Source organism: Oculina patagonica, chromosome 5 (assembly GCF_052425735.1).
Source record: "Oculina patagonica isolate OP01 chromosome 5, crgOcupat, whole genome shotgun sequence".
In the NCBI taxonomy this organism is placed as follows: Eukaryota; Metazoa; Cnidaria; class Anthozoa; order Scleractinia; family Oculinidae; genus Oculina; species Oculina patagonica.
The window spans coordinates 5,625,399-5,645,426 of NC_135762.1; the positions used below are offsets into that span (position 1 = coordinate 5,625,399).

The 20,028-nt window shown below is 42.2% G+C and overlaps 2 pseudogenes across 1 annotated transcript in view; both read right to left on the reverse strand.

Annotated features, from left to right (window-relative positions):
* Positions 1–20,028, reverse strand: part of LOC144653887 (prolactin-releasing peptide receptor-like) — a 46,725-nt pseudogene that overhangs the window by 16,118 nt on the left and 10,579 nt on the right. The gene's annotated exons all lie outside the window — the stretch shown is intronic.
* On the reverse strand, positions 7,491–9,077 carry LOC144655291 (G-protein coupled receptor 54-like; annotated as a pseudogene).

Consider the following 20,028-nt stretch of genomic DNA (forward strand, 5'->3'; position numbering starts at 1 on the left):
ATAACGGCGCTCGAAAGAACAGCCCTTTTCAAGAGCCAATCAGAGGTTATTATAGAAATCCCTGGTAACGCGCGGGGGGCCGGAACAAGCTTTTGTGCTCTAATTCGCAGACGCATATAACCGGGGTTTTATTCGTCTGCAACGCAGGCTAGGGGTCCAAAGTGTCTGACAGGTCTAAAATAAGTTCGCGTGGTTCTTCTTCCACAAAACACCTTTCGCTTGCTTTAGTGGATGCGGCAGCTAAGGCTGCAAAGCTACAGGCTGAAATGGAATTTCTCGAAAAGGAAAAGGAATTAAGAAGATTGCAGCTTGAAAAAGAACTAGCTATCGCAAGCGCTGAAGAAAAAGCAATAAAGCGAATTCTCGAAAATGAAAGATTAGCGGCCGATAAAGAAGAGTTAAGTGTCAAAGGCGTCAAGCAGGAGTTGAAACCGGACGTAAGCGACCAAAACATTAAACAAGAAAGAAGTTTTACTCCCAACCCGCTTGCTCCTGCATTCGTTTCTACGCCATCTCTTGAGCCTCTGAGACCAAATTCTGCGCCGCACTTCCAGAACAGTGACGTTAATACAACACTTCAAGAATTAGTCACCTTACAAGCCAAGCAAACAGAGTTGAGCTCGTTGATAATCAATCAGCAGAAGATTACTAACCTTCCGGTAAAAGAGCCGCCTGTTTTTTCTGGAGACTACTTTGAATATCCAGCCTTTGTCGCCGCCTTCGAATCTATCATCTGCAGCAATGTGCCTTCGAACAAAGATCGCCTTTACTTCTTAGACAAATATACTAGAGGGAAAGCCAACCAAGTGGTAAAGGGATTCTTGGCTATGACTTCAGATAGCGCGTACGAAAAAGCTCGCAAGATGCTAGACGATCGCTTTGGCAACCCCGTCCATGTCGCAGAGGCATACAAGTCCAGACTCAGAAACTGGCCAAAAGTTATGGACGGAGACAGCAGTGGCATTCAGGACTTTGCAGATTTCCTCGTGCGCTGCGAAGAAGCAATGAAGAAAATGCACTCCACGGGAGACCTGGATTCCACAGAAACCCTCCGCCTCGTAAGCAGCAAACTGCCTTCGTACTCTGGGGTGAAATGGTGCCGTCACGCCCACGATATACAGAAGAAAACAAAGAAAATTGTCACCTTCAGCGCCTTTGTTAAATTTGTCGGCGAGGAAGCAGATGTAGCAAACGACCCCGTGTTCTCGCCAAATGCTCTGAAGGCCGATAGAAAGAAACCCGATAATCAGATCAGGTCTGGGTGGAAAAACAGACAGAAGAAAAGAGACGATAGCAAGCAAAGTGCAAATACTTTCGCGATGTCCACTACTCCACCACCGAACAGTTTCGTCCCGCCGTCGCCAGCGAATCAGGCAGCTCAGGCCTGCCCCCTTTGCGATGGTCGACATTGTCTCGCCAAGTGTAACAAATTTTTGAAGAGCTCAGTAGATGAGCGCAGTGAAATCATCCGCAGTAAAGGTCTTTGCTATGGATGCTTTAAGACGGGCCACTTGTCCTCTGGATGTATCAATCGATCTACTTGTGAAGAATGTGGAAGACGTCACCATACTCTACTTCATGGCGTGAAAAGGAGAACGACCGCAAGTAATCCGCAAGACACTCAGAACACTCAGCAAGCTTCCAGTGAGAAACCACCGGTCGCAGAGTCCGCTAGCTCAAACCTTATCAATGTAGCGCACAGTTCAGCTGCAGAACCCGCTGTGATCACCAACTGTCGAATCATTCAAGTCATTCTGTTTCACAAAGAGAACCCAGAGAAAGAAGTCAAGGTTTATGCTCTCCTAGACGACGCAAGCGATACAACCTTCGTCACCACCCAAGTTCAGCGTAAACTCGGCATTGAGGGTGTTGAAACCAGTCTTGATTTGAGTACAATGCTTGGTCGTGAAAGGATAACAGTGAAGAGAATCGATGGTTTGGTAGTGCAGCGTCTCGATAAGCGCACCGAAGTTGAGCTACCAAAGGCGTACGCAAGACAAAGTATTCCGTCCAGACGAGACCAAATACCAAGACCAGAAATCGTGAACAGCTGGCCACACCTTAAGAAAATTCAAGATAAAATTCCACCCTACGATCAGAATGTTGAAATCGGCTTGTTAATTGGTTGTAACTGTCCCAAGGCGATCAAGCCAACAGAGGTGATACGGGGTAAGAGCGAAGAACCTTACGCAGTTCGCACCTTGCTGGGATGGAGCATCGTTGGACCAGTTGCGACGTCAGACACCCCTCTTGATGACCACGCCCTAGATTCCACCTGCAATCGAATCATAGCAAGAGAAGTTATCCCTGGAACTAGAGACAGCCAGTTTAGCTTCGTTTTCAACAGGAAAACAAAAGAAGTAATAAACCCTTCTGCAATCAGACAGATGTTTGAACTTGACTTCGTAGAGCACAAGAGCAATTCGAAGCATGGACTATCCAAGGAAGATAGAAAGTTTATTGAGATTGTTGAGCAGGGAGTTCACCAGTGTGAAGATGGCCACTACGAGCTTCCGCTACCTTTGAAGAATGAAAATTTTAACCTTCCTAACAACAAGACTGCTGCGCTTCGCCGGCTTAGTCAACTTAAGAGAAGGTTCGAGGCTAAAAACGGCCAAAGATACTATGCAGACTATGTGGAATTTATGAAGAAACTGATAGACAGTGGATACGCTGAAAGGGTGCCGGAGATGTCTGATTCGGAGCATAAATCAAGCGATCAAGCTCAAACGAAGCACAATGTTTGGTACATTCCTCACCATGGCGTCTACCATCCCAAGAAACCTAACAAGATTCGTGTGGTCTTCGATTGTGCTGCTGAGTATGAAAGCGAATCGTTGAACAAGCATCTGCTTCAAGGCCCTGACTTGACGAATAACTTGACCGGTGTGTTGTGCAGATTTCGACAAGAAACAGTCGCTTTCATATGTGACATAGAGGCCATGTTTCACCAAGTGAAAGTGAATGAAGAGTACAGAGATTTGCTACGCTTCCTCTGGTGGGAAAACGGTGACCTCACGAAGCAACCTAAAGAGTACAGAATGACAGTGCATTTGTTTGGAGCGACCTCGTCCCCAGGCTGCGCAAATTTCGCCTTGAAGTCAACGGCAAACGATTTTGAAAAAGAGTTTGGAACCACTGCCGCAGATTTCCTTCGTAACGATTTCTATGTTGATGACGGCTTGAAGTCTGTTCCGTCGGTTGATGAAGCCGTAAAGTTAGTCACAGATGTCAAGCAGATGTGCAACAGAGGGGGTTTCCGTCTCCACAAGTTTGTGTCTAACAGTAAAGAAGTCATCAGAAGAATCCCAGAGCTTGACAGAGCAGATGGCGTAAAGGAGTTGAATCTAGATCTTGACTCGCTTCCTTTAGAGCGCGCGCTTGGAGTTCATTGGTGTGTTGAGTCCGACTGCTTTCAGTTCTCCATCGTGCTACAAGACAAGCCGTGCACTAGAAGAGGAATTCTTTCAACTGTTAGTTCGATTTTCGACCCACTTGGATTCGTTGCTCCGCTGTTGTTGGATGGAAAGTCAATCCTTCAAGAATTGTGTCGTCATGAAGTAGGCTGGGACGATCCGATACCAGACGAAATTAAAGTGAAGTGGGAAAAGTGGAGAGCAGATTTGTTACAAGTACAGCGCGTCTCGATCCCCAGATGTTACAAGCCCGAGAACTTTGGTCGAGTAGTAAACGCACAACTCCATCATTTCTCGGACGCGAGCGTCAAAGGTTATGGTCAGTGTAGTTACTTGCGACTCACAGATGAACACCAGAGAATTCATTGTTCCTTTGTTATGGGCAAGTCGAGAGTTGCACCGCTGAAACCCGTGACCATACCTAGACTGGAGCTTACCGCCGCCGTGTGCTCAGTAAGGATCAGTCAGCAACTTCGCCAGGAGCTAGATTATCACATCGACCAAGAATACTTTTGGACAGACAGCAGAGTGGTACTTGGATACATAAGCAATGAGAGTAGGAGATTCCACGTGTTTGTCGCTAACAGAGTGCAGGAAATTCAAGAAAACACTTCTGTTGATCAGTGAAAGTACGTTGAATCGAAACAGAATCCAGCAGACGAGGCTTCGCGTGGTATGAAAGCACAAGAACTACTAGATTCTCGATGGATTACCGGACCAGCCTTTGTTTGGGAGAAAGAAAACCAGTGGTTAGCCAGCAAAGAAGAAGACTACAAGCTCCAGGGAAGCGACCCTGAAGTTAAGAAGTCTGTCGTCATGGTAACCGCAGCAACGATGCAAACTGCGCAGACCCATTCAGAGAAGTTCAGCCTTGCAGAAAGAATAGAGTATTTCTCTGACTGGAATCGTGCGAAACGAACAGTTGCCCTGTGTCAACGCTACATCAGATGTTTGAGAGATCGCGTGCACAAGAAGTAGGGCAGCCAAGAAGAAACACGACAGCTAAAAGTCAGCGATTTAAAGAGCGCAGAGTGCGAAATTATCCGTACAACACAGAAGAAAGCCTTTAAAGAAGAGATAGCAATTTTACAGAAGATGAAGCAGGAGAGTACTGATCCCGACAGTAGAGACTTTGCCCAGCAGAGAAAGGTGAACATGAAAACATGCAGCTCGCTCTACAAACTTGATCCATTTATAGACGAAGATGGAATTTTGCGAGTCGGTGGTCGTCTCAGACGTGCAAGCCTGGCCGACAACATAAAGTTTCCCATTATCCTGCCGCGTGACAGTCATGCTACCAAGTTGATCATCAAGCATTTTCACGAACGTACACGGCATCAAGGCAAAGGGATAACCTTAAATGAGATTCGATCAAATGGATTCTGGGTGGTCAGCGGTTCGTCAGTAGTCGCCAGCCTGATTGTGTCCTGTGTCAAGTGCCAGAGACTACGCGGAGCAGTACAGGAGCAAAGGATGTCAGATCTACCTGAAGATCGCCTTGAGTCTACACCACCTTTCACTTACTGCGCCGTGGATTATTTTGGACCGTTTATTGTTAAAGAGGGGCGCAAGGAGCTAAAGCGCTATGGTGTCCTCTTTACCTGTATGGCTTCGAGAGCTATACACCTTGAAATCGCCAACTCCCTCGAGACTGACTCCTTTATCAATGCCTTGAGGCGGTTTATCAATCGTCGAGGTCCCATCCGCCAGCTACGGAGTGACCGAGGAACAAACTTTGTGGGAGCTCGTAATGAACCTACCCAAGCTCTAGCCGAGATGGACCAGGAAAAGATCAAAACAGAGCTGCTAGAAGAGCAGTGTGATTGGTTCTCCTTCAAGATGAACGTTCCAGCTGCTAGCCACATGGGGGGCGTTTGGGAGCGACAAATAAGATCAGTGCGCAACGTCCTCTCATCGTTATTACAAGATAACGGAAAGCAGCTAGATAATGAGTCACTTAGTACTCTAATGAGTGAAGCAGAAGCGATAGTCAACAGTCGCCCCTTGACAGTCAACCAGCTTGCTGATCCAGATTCCTCAAGCCCATTGACCCCTAACCATCTTCTGACGATGAAATCGAAAGTCGTTCTTCCTCCACCGGGTTCATTCCAGCCAGCAGATATGTATTGCAGAAAGCGTTGGAGACGAGTACAACACCTTGCGAACGAGTTCTGGACCCGCTGGAGAAAGGAATTTCTACTTAGTCTTCAACAGCGTCAGAAGTGGACACGCCCTCGGAGAAATTTACTTGTCGATGACGTAGTTTTGATCAAAGATGAAAATCTCCCTCGAATCGCATGGCAGCTCGCGAGAGTATCAGCCGTCTACCCCAGTTCTGATGGTCAAGTACGCAAGGTTCAAATAGCTCTTGCGGATAGCTGTTTGGACAGCAAAGGAAAGAGGATCGACTCAGTGCGGTATCTAGAGAGACCAGTCCAGAAGTTAGTGCTGTTGATGCCAGCGTCAAAGAATTGAAGAGATCCGGGGTAATTCCCGGCCGAGGAGCCTTTACAAACATTGAACTGAACTGTAAATAGAACTTGATTAAGTGATAATTTGAACATTGATAGGTTAATTAGTGAAATATGATTATTTCAGGGGAGCCATGTTAAGGATACTAGCCAAAAGTAAAATATCGTGGCTACATTCGCCAATGGTTATGAATATTTGTTGAACTTTGCTTATTCGTTTGGAGATTCATTTCCTTGGCCAAACAATGAGCATTGCTAGCGCACCAGCATTCCTTGGTAACGACGCGTCACCTGATCCGGACTTCGAGGCGACGCCGCAACTTGAGCCACCCAAAAGCGTGACAGGCGTGGAGCCATTCCGCTTGAAAAAATCTAAAACAACAAAGCGACACGCCTAGAAGTTTGTTTTGTTTTTGATTTCGTTTTGGCACAGTCGCTGCAAGCGCCACAAGAAGAGAGAACAGCAAACAAACCAAAGCTTTGATCTTTAGAATGTCCCGAAAGAGGGCTGTTTGTACGTACTGCGAATGAGCTGTGCTATATCATGTTCTGTAAAAAAAAGAACATTACAGCATGTCCTTGAAGCCAAAGTCATTCAGACTTACGTTTGAATAGACAATTAAGCTACAGCTACTAAAGACCTTGCCATAACCTGTTGGGAATGGATAGAAAAAGTAATAAAAAATGCTGCACTGTACAGGGGACCGCTTGTGCCGAAACAGAAATAAAATGACTGTTTCATTAAGTGACTATTTGTGTCCTGGTATTTATGATATTCTAAGCGTCATCTCGACCGTTTATAACTTTTAAATACGAGACACGTTTTAACAAAATCTAAGGTGGAAACTTTCTAAATCGTCGTCTTTAAATTAGTTTTGATGGGTTTTGGCAGAACATTGTTAAACGTCAGATTTATTTTTGGCGCTACAGTTGACGGCACCTGCATGTATTTTAAATATCTTCTTGTGGGCAAATTTCATTAAACATTGCTTCTTTCTTTACCAAGTTTAATATCATTCTTCTTTTTCTACTAACACAAAAGCGAGGCTTCAGTAAAAAGGCGCTGCTTTAACGTCTTTGGTCAAGGTTTTTATTTCTGCAAATTATAAATTATAAAATTATCGCCTTTCTTTAGTGCGGAAAGAGCAAATTGAAAGAGCAAACGGTTTGCAGTTGATCGTGAGCGAAAAGTTTCTGTTCCTATGAAACGATGAATGAAGATGCTACACGTCACACAATACGGGGACAAATATCATGTGATTTCTTTGCAAGCAGTGGTGCTTTCCATAAAATCGACTTTCATAGAGTCCTATCAGTTATCTGGATAACATTTATTTTCTTATTGAACAAGTTTCTATGAATAAATTGAATGGCAATATAAGCCTCGTTCTCATGAGAGACCTTATTTGACATGTACCGACTGACAAAAACATAGCTATAACTCAAAACTTATACCACAATTTGAAACCACAAACTACCTATAGCTAGCATGAAAGAGGAGGTTTTAAATCCGTCGTCAAACCTTTTCAGTACTCTTGAAGTGCAAAACATCATTTCTGTCCTCTTAGCTCCCGGACTATTATGAGTTAAAAATGAGGCTTTAATAAATTCGAAACTGAAACATTTTACAGAAGAGAAATGACGACATTAAAATTTATTGAACTACAACTGTTTTTACAGTCGTATAACACATTATATTATTATCACCATTCTCCGTTTAAGTCACATTTAATGAGCGTGAGTTTTGCTCCCTTTCAAACACTTCAGTCATGAAAAGCTTAATCCACCAAGCAAACAAACGAGAGGGTCCTACTTCTTTACATATTCACAAAAAATGCAAATTATATGTTTACAACTTTTTTGGGTGTTTTGTGGACATCTGCTAATTTCTGTAACTTTTTTTCCAATAGAAAAACAGGAAACGAAAGGATCATCTTCCACCCCGGCCTAGAACAAAGTACGTTTTTTCATCTACTTGTGCTAAGTTTGATAAGTTACTCATTCTATATATGAATTTTGTCTTGATTAATCCATATCAGTTATAGTGGGACATTATAAGTCACCAAAGTTCTAAACTAGCACTTCTCAATCTTCTTGTCCGTGTTTTGTCTCAATAACGGTTGCCTCGAATAAACGCTAAATGAGTGTCATCCGCGGCACGGGCAGCCGGACCGAAAATCCTTACTCATAGCTGTTAATGTTATCGGGATAACCGCATGCTTGAGGTAATACATCGCCAATGTTATTAGTTCCACGTAGAGAAACTCCGGCTTGGCTGTCGTTTCTGGGGAGAATTCCCAGATCAACATGATGACTCCACGCGGAAGATAATAAACTTGGAAAACCAGCATCAGCACTATTAGCATCCTGATCAGGCGTTTCTTCTGTCTTGCACGATCGCTAAAAGTTTTCTGCATGGAACTGTTGCGCTGTTGGGTGTTGCACATCGATTAGATCTCGGTTTTAGCTTCATAATGAGAGCACGAATGACGTTGAAGTAGGCTGCACTTTGGAGTGCCAGAGGCAGGGCTATGAAGAAAACCACGAGGTACATCTCGTATGCGATCTTATAGCCAACGTTAGGAAAAAATGGAAAGCAAAAGAAATACCCATTGGGGTACAATTTGTTCTGGAGAAATATTAGCATCGGAACACCGCTCGTCACGTAGCAGGCAATCCAGATGACCGGCACCGCCATCTTGACGCGTTTGACGGTCATCTTTGGTTTGAAAGGTGTTACAATGGCTGGATGCCTTTCCATTGCGATGACGGTTTGTGTGATGACGGACACGACCACGAAGACATCTTGAAGTAGAGACAGGATATAACAAAGTATGTCACCGAAGAGCCAACCGCGATAGATCTCGATGATCCTTAATGGCGCCGCGAGCACGCAGACTCCCAAATCAGCCGCGCAGATATTGGCGATGAGAAGGTTGCATGGTGTCCTCATCTCTCGCCAGCGAGAAAGAGTCGCCACGATTAGACTGTTCCCCACCAGACCAACGACGATGGAAAACGAGAAGAAGAGGGTCGTTAGAATGACATAAAGCTGAGATGGTCCCTCGTGCGTCACCGCTTGAGTAGTATTTGGTGGAAAGCTGCTTGTGTTGACTGTAATGTTCCCCTTGTGAAAAGTCGAGTTCGGAGTCATTTTGCCAACAACCGGTGGCTGTATTTTTAGATTCAATTCAGGTTGCGGCTTGCGGTAGATCTGCTGCTTGCACATTAGCAGGATGAAGTAAAAAGCAATTATCTTGCGCAGTTTCAGCGTTATATAACATTTGCCTTTTGATAAGAGGGCGATTCGAAATTAATTGCGTAGAGAAGAGAGAGAATGCAGACAGATAAGATAATGGAATACACACAGTTAAGCATAGAGAAGAATAAACTTTCGAGAAACGTGCATGCAACGACAGAACAGACGTCAATAAATGTAAATTTTCTTTTGTTTTCACCTCAAAAGTAGCGCGGTAAAACTTTCATTAAAGAAGCCGAAGAGGGGCCGCCTAGAGAAACGACAAGCATCAAAATTTCATAACTATACCTCTAAAGACCAATATATGAAATTGTTTCTAGGGGAGGAACTCAAAATTCATTTGTATGTCTGGTTAATTTGGAACAACTCTTCAAACAAGGCATGCCCTGCGTCACTGTTAGCGAAGCCAATACCTCCACCGGCTGGCCGGCTTGCAATAACGACCGCTGTGATGGACCGCTCGTAAATTAATTTTACAGAAATGCTTTTGATGGGACGGCAGTTCGGGATTAATCGCTTTCATGTCAGTCACAGAAAACAATAAACTTTCGAGAGACGTATGTCCAACGCACAACACAGACCTTAATGAAAATTTGCATAAGCAACCGCAATGACGGCTTGCAGCAACAATCGCAAGAATTGGCTGCTTGAAAATTAATTTTACAGAATTGTTTTCCTAAAAAAACTGAATCGTGCAGGAAAAGAAACCTTTTTCACTCGAACAAAGCGCTAGGGAAAGTCTTCCGATGTTTGATCCTTCACTCATTCGAGGACAATTAATTAAGAAACTTGTTTAAGCTAGGGATAGTTGACACTACAGCTGTCCCCGCTATTGATTGATCTTTTTTTTCAGCGCATCCGTTACTACATTCAATTCTTCCTCTCGATATTTTTGGCTTTTCGATTTACTCGGATAGAAAACAGTTTTCTGTCAGGGGCATTTCTGCCATAATTCTGAGATTACGAAATACGAGAGACATAAGCCTTAGGGCCTCTTTACATGAAAGCCGAGTTGAGTTTCATTCCGGGATGAAAAAAATTTCATTTTACATGAGCGTGTTCATCCCGGGATGCTGGGACGTAAGTCGTCCCGCCCGAGTTGAATTCATCTCGCCCGTGCTTACATTACTTTATATTTCATCCCGGAAAGACTGTTTACATGACGTTTCTCGTCACGTTTCATCCCGGGATGACATTTCAACTCGGTGTTTCATCCCGGGATGAAATCATGTATCATCATGTAAACAGCAACAAGAAAATGACCAGACACCGAGATGAATTCATCCCGGAAAGAAAGTCATCCCGGGACGAAAACTCTCATGTAAAGAGGCCCTTAAAAAAATTAGATACAGAAACTGTCAAAAACGAAAAAATAAGAACAGACGTCAATAAAGCTCTGGTGAGGGGTGCATGCTGTAAACTATACCGTCCAAGAGTCTAAAAAAAGTCTAGTAGTTGTTGTCTTTGAGTCCTAAACTACAATTTGTAATCCAATTAAACGCTCAATAAAAATATTTATATACATATCTGGATGGGATAATAAAATTAAATAGGCTAACCCTGCCGCCTTTCCCCCCTCCCCACCCCCCCCCCCCAAAAAAAAATCGCCTTCATAAACCGGCATGCCTTGTGTGTTTGAGTAAAGCAATCTAGTTTATAATGGCGGATCGTAAACAAACTCTTTCGAACTCTTCAATTAATTCCACAGATTGCTGTCGTTAACCGTGCTTTGAAGGTAAGTTTTAGTTAAAAATTGATTGCATTCTTGATCTTTCAGTTATCAAAGAGGTGTTTAATTTCTAACAAACGGCGACTTACTTGTATTCGACAGCCGACAATTGAATTTTTGCACTGATATTTCCAAAGGCTTCATGTCTGACTCGGAGCTGAAAGTGAAAATTCCGTACTAATTCCTCGAAAATCTGCTTCTGTACTGCCGAGAATGGAACTTGAAGTGTTCAGCTCCTACACTCCTTGATAATCTGGCAGGTAAGTGGATTGTATTAATTTTTCTCTCTGCGTTAATTTTTTCCGTTGGTTGAGTAATTTCGCGAAGGCGGCATTTGTTTACAAAAGTACTGTTTGAATTTTTACTTCTCACAGTTCGTACTTTTAACTGCCCCAAAATTTTATTGCATATATTTGAAGCGAAGACATTGCTCTTTCGCCGGAGTGTAATTTTGTGAAGTCAAGTCATGTACCCTTAAACTTGGCCATTTTTTCGAACCTTCGACCTTAGCTTCAAATGGGGAAAAGAAAAAAATTGTAAAAAATTTAATTTTTTTCAAAATCCAAAACCAACCCAGTAATAAATAGTGAACATTCCCTTCTACCGAATAATGACTGAATATTCGGTCTCGTTAGGTTTTCTTTTCGCGACGAGTTGTTTAAAAAGTGTCGAAAATTGCAAGTGAAACCCTTCTGAGAGCCCCCATACCGAAATTCATCCACTGCTGCTAAAACATAAATCGGATGGAGCTCAAAATTATATTTATGTGAATCACTCATCAGGACCTTTATTCTGAGAAAGTTTGAAGAAATTCATTTTGAAAAATTCAGATGACCGCTCTTAAAACTAATATCTCTTCGACCGACTCATTTGTAAGCCCACTTCAGTCTACACATGAGTGGGCGAAGGAAAACGTTAACGATGTGGTGGGGTTGATAAAGGTGCTTGAGTTCACCTTTTTGATCTGTTTTAAGTGAAGAAAACGTAAAAAAAAGGAAACTTAGAACAACCTTTAAAGGGACTACCGTAGAATTCCGGTTATAAGCCCTGGGCTTATACAACTTCGTAAGGGGTTTTGGGTGGGCTTATAAGCGGAGGGGCTTATATCCGGGAGGGCTTATAAGCGGAATAAAAAAAACGTTTCGAAACGAGCGGGAGTGTTGATCGAAATACGTTTTTAAGGTTGAAAACACATAATAAAGCAACATTTAGCCCTGTTCAGTACCGTCATTCAGCAAAGGGGGGCTTATAACCGGATGTATTTTTTTGTTTTAAGGTCTTTAAGGTAGATGGGCCTATAACCGGGGGGGGCTTATAAGCGGGGGGGCTTATAACCGGAATTTTACGGTATGTCACGGGGATTTCGCAGAGTTTTGGTCTAAACTGTTCTAAAATTAGTGGCAGGCAACTAAACCCACTTGAGATAACGAGACAACTGCGACGATAATTGCGGGGAAGATTAGACTCAAATGGGGCACTCGCTTGCAAGGAAGAGCCGTTACACTCTTGGGTACCGGGATCTAACCACGAACTGAACGGACAGCAACAGCAACAACTCAGCTTGATTCCAACAGCAGTTTCTTCCGAGTAGTTTGTAATCGTCGATGTAATCGAAGAAATGTGATCAAGAAATGTAATCGAAAAAGCATAACAAGTGCGGTTGCTTATATACGATTTGTACAAGCGTCTATTGTTAACAGAGTATAATACCGTATTTTCTCAATTAAACGCCCCCGGCGTTTATTTAAAACTTGGGTTGGTGGACCCGGCGTTTATTTGAAGCCGGCGTTTAATCGGGGCCCGGCGTTTATTAACGGATTGCAATTTTCTGTTAATTTTTTTAGATTGATTTATTGTTACCGATCTCCGAGACCAAGGGGCAGTTTGTCAAGGCGGGACGATTTTTCTCTTCGTTCTGCCCCGAAAAACTGCCCCTGGGTACCCAAAGTTGATAATTATTTAAAGGTACATTATTGCCCATCGAGCACGTTTATGTTGCAATCAAGATTTGTGACAAACAGAACATAAACGGTATATGAACAATAAAGGAACATGCAAGTAAAGGTTATGGGTACAACGTTTTAAGTTCATAAACGACAGTCGCCAACGTCCTCCTCGTCTTTAAACGACCTCCTCCAACTTATAAGCAAACGCTGGAGGGATCCTCGAGATTTCAACGACTGTGAGCACTAACAGAAGAAAGGAAATGCGTCAGTTATGAAGACAGCGTCCAACCTAGCTATGTTACGGCGGACTTTTCCTTTGAAGGTTTTTTTAAATTTTCCAAACAGCATACCATACTAGTATGTCATAGCAGTGTCATTCAAGAGAGTATATTTACTTGTTAGCTTGACCTCAAATAAACGCCGGGACCTCGAACAAACGCCCCCGGCGTTTATTTAAATATTAGCAATTTTGACCCGGCGTTTATACGAGGCCGGCGTTTAATCGGGGTCCGGCGTTTAATCGAGAAAATACGGTACGTGCGCTAACACCAAGATGTGAAAAGTGATTACAACAGAATATAAAGTCCTTTGAGGATAGCGCAACCTAATAAAAATTCTAACTTAACTTTCCGAGTTTATTGTCAAAAGTGTTCGTTGCTTGGCGGAGAAAGTTACAACTAAAATAACACTAGATTCAAACTACCGAACGAAATTAAAACTAGTGAATAGCTAGGAAGTGTTAACGAGCGGTTTCTTGCCGACCGCTCGCACCTCTAGTAAATTAAGTAACCAAACATTAATTAAAGAAACTAGATGTGTCAGCAAATGTATTCACAGTTAAAACAAGATGAGTCAGCGACCAACAGGTTGTTAATTACTCCTATTCAAGTGAATAGCAGAGACGAGATCGGCACGAGACTCATTTAGTAAAGTAATCAGAAAACTAAATTAAATACTGAGAAAATTTAACACTATACACCGAATGCAAATATGGCGGACCACTCGGTTGTTGCCTGGGACGAGCTGCATGAAAGCGAGGCTAGTCAGGCTTCGGTGTTGTGTTTTGACAATGCTTTCGTACAGAAGTCTTGCTTTATATTCATCGATCTGGTGTGTTTCTTTACGCTGCTGCTACGAGTTGCTGTGTTTCTGAATGCGACGAGAAGTGATAGAAGTGTTCACTGTTTGCCTCTAAGGGAAAAAGTGGATCAATGTAATTCGTTGAGACGAAACAAAGGAGTTCGCGATCGCCGCTGGAACTACCGGTATTGAGGTTTGTTCGCTACATTTCAGGTTCGAAGATCTTAGAAAATTTCGTTTAAATGACGAGCTTATGTGGTGTCTGGTGGTGTTGCAGCACGAGTTACATGGCAAGGACCTTTCCCAAGGTAAAGGAAAGCTCCACTTCCAAGACATCCTCTGTCTCAAAAGAAGATGTTCATGTCCGGCTTTGTTCGCGTACGATCCACTCGCACGGAATCGCACGATCAAATACTAACCAAGTCAATGAAATTTAACTGCCCCGATAGTTAAAACTAGTGAAAACATTGAGCCAAATAAGAACGACTTGGAGCTAAATGTGATCGCTTACACATTTTTCTAAGATCTTCCAACCTGAAACAAATTAACAGTTCCCGCGGCGATCGTGAACTCCTTTGTACTCCTTTCTTTCGTCTCAGCGAATTGCATTGATCCAATATTTCCCTAAGAGGCAAACAGTGAACACTTCTATCACTTCTCGTGGCATTCAGAAACACAGCAACTCATGGGAGTAGCGAAAAGAAACACACCAGATCGACGAATAAGCTAGACTGTCCACAGCCCTCTATTTTTTCGTGTTTTTTCGATCGATGAGCGCGCGGTGAGAACGGCGAGAGAACTGGACGCCAGCGCAAAACGGAAGAAGCAAGGGGGTGGGGGGCGGGGAGCGAAAAAAATAGAGGGGCTGTCATCTTTGGAAATATTGAATTTCCCGTTTCTCCAGAAACGGAAAATTCCCATTGGTTGAGAGGCGGCAAAAGTGTCATCGCCTTAACAACGGCCGATCATGATTGCTTGCAGGCGGCGTCTTGCGGTTTGCTCAAGTTGTCATCATTGTTGACATGCTGTGATTTGTGATGAATCGATTATTGGAACGCTTGTTGGAGAAATTTCCAAACGTTTCGTCGCGCAAAGACGAGCAGAAAGAGGCTGTTCGCCACCTTTGTTCGAAGGACGTAGTTGGAATTTTACCGACTGGCTTCGGAAAAGCCTTATCTACCAGCTGTATGCTACGGCGAAACAACTGCAAGAAGATGGGAATGTTGTTGTTTCGCCGCTAAAAAGCATAGGCATAGCTTTTGCGGCATAACCTTTGGCGAATCACTTGGCCGGCATAACTTTTGCCTCGCCGAGGACGTGTGAGGCGAACGTGACATTCTTTTGAATCGCTCGTCACGATCAACTTGCCTTGTTGAAGGATCTACACGCTAGAGATTTCTTTATAAATTCAACATTGCTTGCTGCAAGTCTAGCTTAGCTTTTTATGCACAAGATGAACAACACAGTACTTGTCTTCTTGCACTGCAATTCCCAAATCGACCAAGACGTCTGCCAAATTTCGCCGTAAAACACCTTCGCGTTTTGGCTCGACAAATAAATTATTATATCGGTAAATTATTTGTAGAGATGTACGATGTCTTGCCGAAGTTCCCCAAGTGAATCGCGAATGAGCACCCGCATATTCTGCAAAAATCGGAGGGACCGTTGATTTCGGCTTTCTGCCTCTTTTTGCAGGTTTTTGGGGGTTTAAGAAGTCGTCTCAGACGACATCCTCCACACCGAAATAAAAACTCACGCGTTGTTGTCACCACACGTGTAGTTTTGTAAACTGTTGCTTAGTCAATTAAACAAGCACTTTACTCAAATTTAATTGGTCCAATTTAATTGAAAGGTCAAGAGGCGGAGTTGTAAATTACAAGGCGATGACAAGGGGAGGAGTCTAATACTTCCACTTTTATTTAAAGATGTCTACAGCCTCTCTAGCTTCGCTCGCTTCCCGCCCCCCTCCCCCCGCGCGCTCGCTTTCTTTTGCTTTTTTGCGTTGAAAAATCGAGAGGCTGTGGACAGTCTACGAATAAGCAATACTTCTGTACGAAAGCATTGTCAAAACAAAACACCGAAGCCTGACTAGCCTCGCTTTTATGCAGCTCGTCCCAGGCACCAACCGAGTGATCCGCCATATTTGCATTCGGTGTATTTAATCGGGCGTGGCCGATTTATAGTTTACCCTTTGGTCGTCCTAGACAATAGTCTCCTGTCGGCTAAAAATGACGGGGATAGCCTGGGCCAATCGGTTTCAATTCAGTTTTGACAGTAAATCGTTGTAGGAACACTGTGTCGACTTTTGGGCTAATCTACAATCTGGTTCTCTTCTTTGCTTCGGCGGGAGGGCAGAGAAAAAAGCTTAAGGGGTAAAGTACTAATAATCACCATTGTGAAACTGTAGTTGCTTTGACAAGTTGAAGCTATTTTTGTAAATAAAAGGGGTAACGTCATTCATGTCACGCAATGTTTTTGTGGGAAACTTTGAAACTAGACGCTTTGCTGGTTTCTACAAATAGCAGTGTGATCTGGCGGTACATTTTTTTGAGGCAGACGCCACTTTAAAACTATTTTTATATATTTAGCAAGAAGTATGCGATTTTCATTTCCGCACAGTTGGGCGTCAAAGTCACCTGTCACAAAGAGTAGAATGTTTGCACAACTTGGTTTGGATATATTTTAGATTTGACTAGTGACGTTAGTAAGACACTTCTCAAGACGTCAGCAAAACATTGGCAATGTACAGTATTGGTGTGAACTTGAATGGAATTTTACGAGATCAGTAAAGCTATCGAATAAAAAGATGACTTGAAAATGAAAACTTCGAATAATTATAATTAAATGCCAATTGAATTTTAGATGAGAAATTCCGGAAGTGACATCTGTGTTCAAAATAGGAATTTTTGTACAACTTAAAGTTCCGAAAAAAAAGACCACATGTTTTGTAAAAATGACAGACAAACATGATCAGGAAAACAAAACAGGCCAATGGGTTTTATTCACGAAAATACAACTTTCTTAAGAAAGAGTTTGTAAACAAGAAAATGGAATCGAATTACATTTCACACGAAATTTGCATACATTTGAACTTGCAAAAAAGAAGTATCTCTGCCGAGACATAATAGCGAGACCTTACATTAATAATTATTGTATTCTGATCTTCGATGATCTGATTGTTATTTTTTATGCATTAACTATTTGAAAGTGGTTCTCATCGATGAAAACAAAACGGTTTTTCACTCACTGCTTGAAGTATTTATAGACGTGAAAACATTCGCTTAATCAAATTATATTCTGCACGAAATATTTTGTATCCATTTGTCTCGAAACTTTGAGGAAATTGACATCTTTGTGGACAGTACTGCATAAAAGCAGTTCATAGAATTGAATAAAAAGATAAGAACCATATCGATAAAGGATATTTTAAAACTTTATTTTGGCTCATTTTGACGAAATTCAGGATTTTCAAAGACTGGCAGTAAACGGCTGTATCTTGTCTGTCTCTAACGATTTTGCTACGGCTTCGAACGACCTAATTATTCAACATGGTATCATGGTAGCGGGCAGAAGTCGGTTCGTTCTGAATTTTTCAATACGGTATACAAGTTACAGGTCAATATACAGACCCTCTGTACAGTAAAGAACGTTTTGGGAACAAACCATTGTGACATGATTGTGAACTTATTTTCTATGTTGATCAGTAAAAATCCTTAGTACGACATGGGGTTTGTTATCAAGTTCGTTTGTACGTTAATACTGCAAGGTGTATAACCTAAGAGAATTATTATCAAGTGTGTTTTGTTTTATTAGCGGTTTATACTCTAAGGTCTTGGTATGGGAGATCAAAATTAAGGCAAATTTCTGTTATTATCTGATTGCTCAGTGGCACAGATTAGTACGATACTGAATTGGTTAGGAAATGTAAACAAACATTAAATTGAATGAGAGTAGAAAGGGAGGGACAGGTGGGGGTGAAAGGCTAAGGAGATAGAAAGGGAGGGAGAATTAAAATCCATGCTTGGTTATATCACGCAGCCTTTGACTTCTGTTGTTTTCTCACAAGAACAAAACTTAAGGTGGGGTTCTACCTGAATTTGAATGGAACTTTAAGAGATTTAAAGAAGGGATTGAAGAAAAGAATGGAAACACCTCCAAACAGTTGACCCCCTCGCAAGAGCACTCCGGGTTGTCAGGAGACTGTTTGGTGTCCGTCCACCAATTTTTAACTTCAAATTCAAATTTTAAAATCACATTAAATCTCCAATATTTCTTATTTGTCTAAATTTTACTAATCCTTTGAGAAAAACTATCGCCTCCCAGACATCCCCCAAAATCGTCCAAAAATTAACAAAATACTGCAAAACAAATATATATGGGATAAGTAAAGCTTTTTTGGATTCCTTGAAACGCGGCTGAAATGGTTTTCAGTGTTTTCCAGCCCTTATACTTTGGGTCAGAACTACTATTCTTCACCAGTTGCTATAACAGTAATGGTATGAAACAAATACCTAATCATTGGTCAATAAGTTGTGATCATTTTCTTGACAATAGTAGTTACCTGATTACGAGTTGTATACTGTTCCATTAAAGTGTAAGGGATGGAAAATACTGAAATGCGTCAGCCACCTAAAGCGTTGGAAAAATTGGTCTTCAGGTAAAAACCCCGCCTTTATTAAGTATTGAGAAAAGGCTGTACTTTGCTAAGTGTTACAAGTTTATATTTTCTAGACGTCTAGTTCAATCGTTTATTTGTATTGTGCGAAATAAATTTTTATAAATTGAGACCATTATGTCATTAGGTAATAATGCAATCTTGAAAACATTCCAGATTTTCATTATTAAATTGAAACACGAAAAATTCAAATTTGGGAAAACAAGCCTGTCAAAATGACGTTGCCATGGTGGTTTCAAGTTACTGGCACAATAACTAATCCTACCAAATTATTGCGAGATAAATTTTAGATAAACGCGCAAAATTTGGCAGCATTTGGTTGAATCTTGAAAAAGTTATAAGCGTCCAAAGTCAGCGCGGGCCTCAAACCCCCCCCCCGCCCCCCCCCCCCCGTCCTGAATAGGTTTAAGTGACTGTTTTTCCAGTGATTTTTACTGTACTGTACCCTGCCTTTCAACTCAAAACAGATAGCTAATTATATAGCGCCCGATTTTAAGCTTCTCAAGCTTCTCAAGCTTCTTGTTAGAAATGTGACAAGCGCGGAACTCTTAAGTAATTAGCTACACGTCGAGAAAGAGTCTTCAAAATCGTCGCTTGAACCCGATTGGAAGCGTGTCTTTTTTTTTTGTTTTGTTTTAAATTTTGTTTTGAATTTTCAAAATGTATTCTACTTTTTACGCGATCTAGAATATCGGCCGGCGAATGACCGATGTGAGCGGCGCTAGAGTCTCGTTGAGGCTCGATGTATTCTTGATTTAAATGTTCAACTTCTAAAGCGGAGCAGGGACCGGTCTGAGATCGCCTGGAGTTAAGCGGTGAAAAGTCTTCGAGTGAACTGCCTTCGCTCACTTCTGGCGGTCCTCTGGGAGTTTGTTGTTTTGATGAACTTGGTTGCAAAATAGACGGGTCGTGGATTGAATCAATACTTATGTCTATGTTTTCTCTATTGGTAATATTTGCTTGATCTGGACTTGAATACGCTGTCGAGTGTCGGTCGTGGCTGATCGCCTGGCCGGATACGTTGTACTGGTTTGTTTATTTCGCTGGGATTTGTCGGGTGCGTCGAGACTTGAAATGGACTTGAGTTAAAATATGGTAATTCACACAACAACGTACAATTCTCTTCGTCGGACAAAGAGACCTGAACTTCACTATTGACTTTAGGTGTACTTGAACGTATGACGTGGGGAGCTGACCCTCTGCTTCGTAGATAATACGGCGTTAATTTCTTCTTAAAAACTTTCCTTACGGACTTCATAAGATACAAAAGAAGTGACTTGTACTCACGATTACTTGAGCGGCTTGTTTTCCTCGGCGCTCAAGGGATTACATGTCTCGAAAACCAACAGGATGGATCTTTGTCTGTGTTTACAGGGTCTGGAAGGGTATTTTCGGGATCCGGGATTTGACTAAAATACAGTGCGGGATTCCGGAAAAAGCAAGATATCTTGA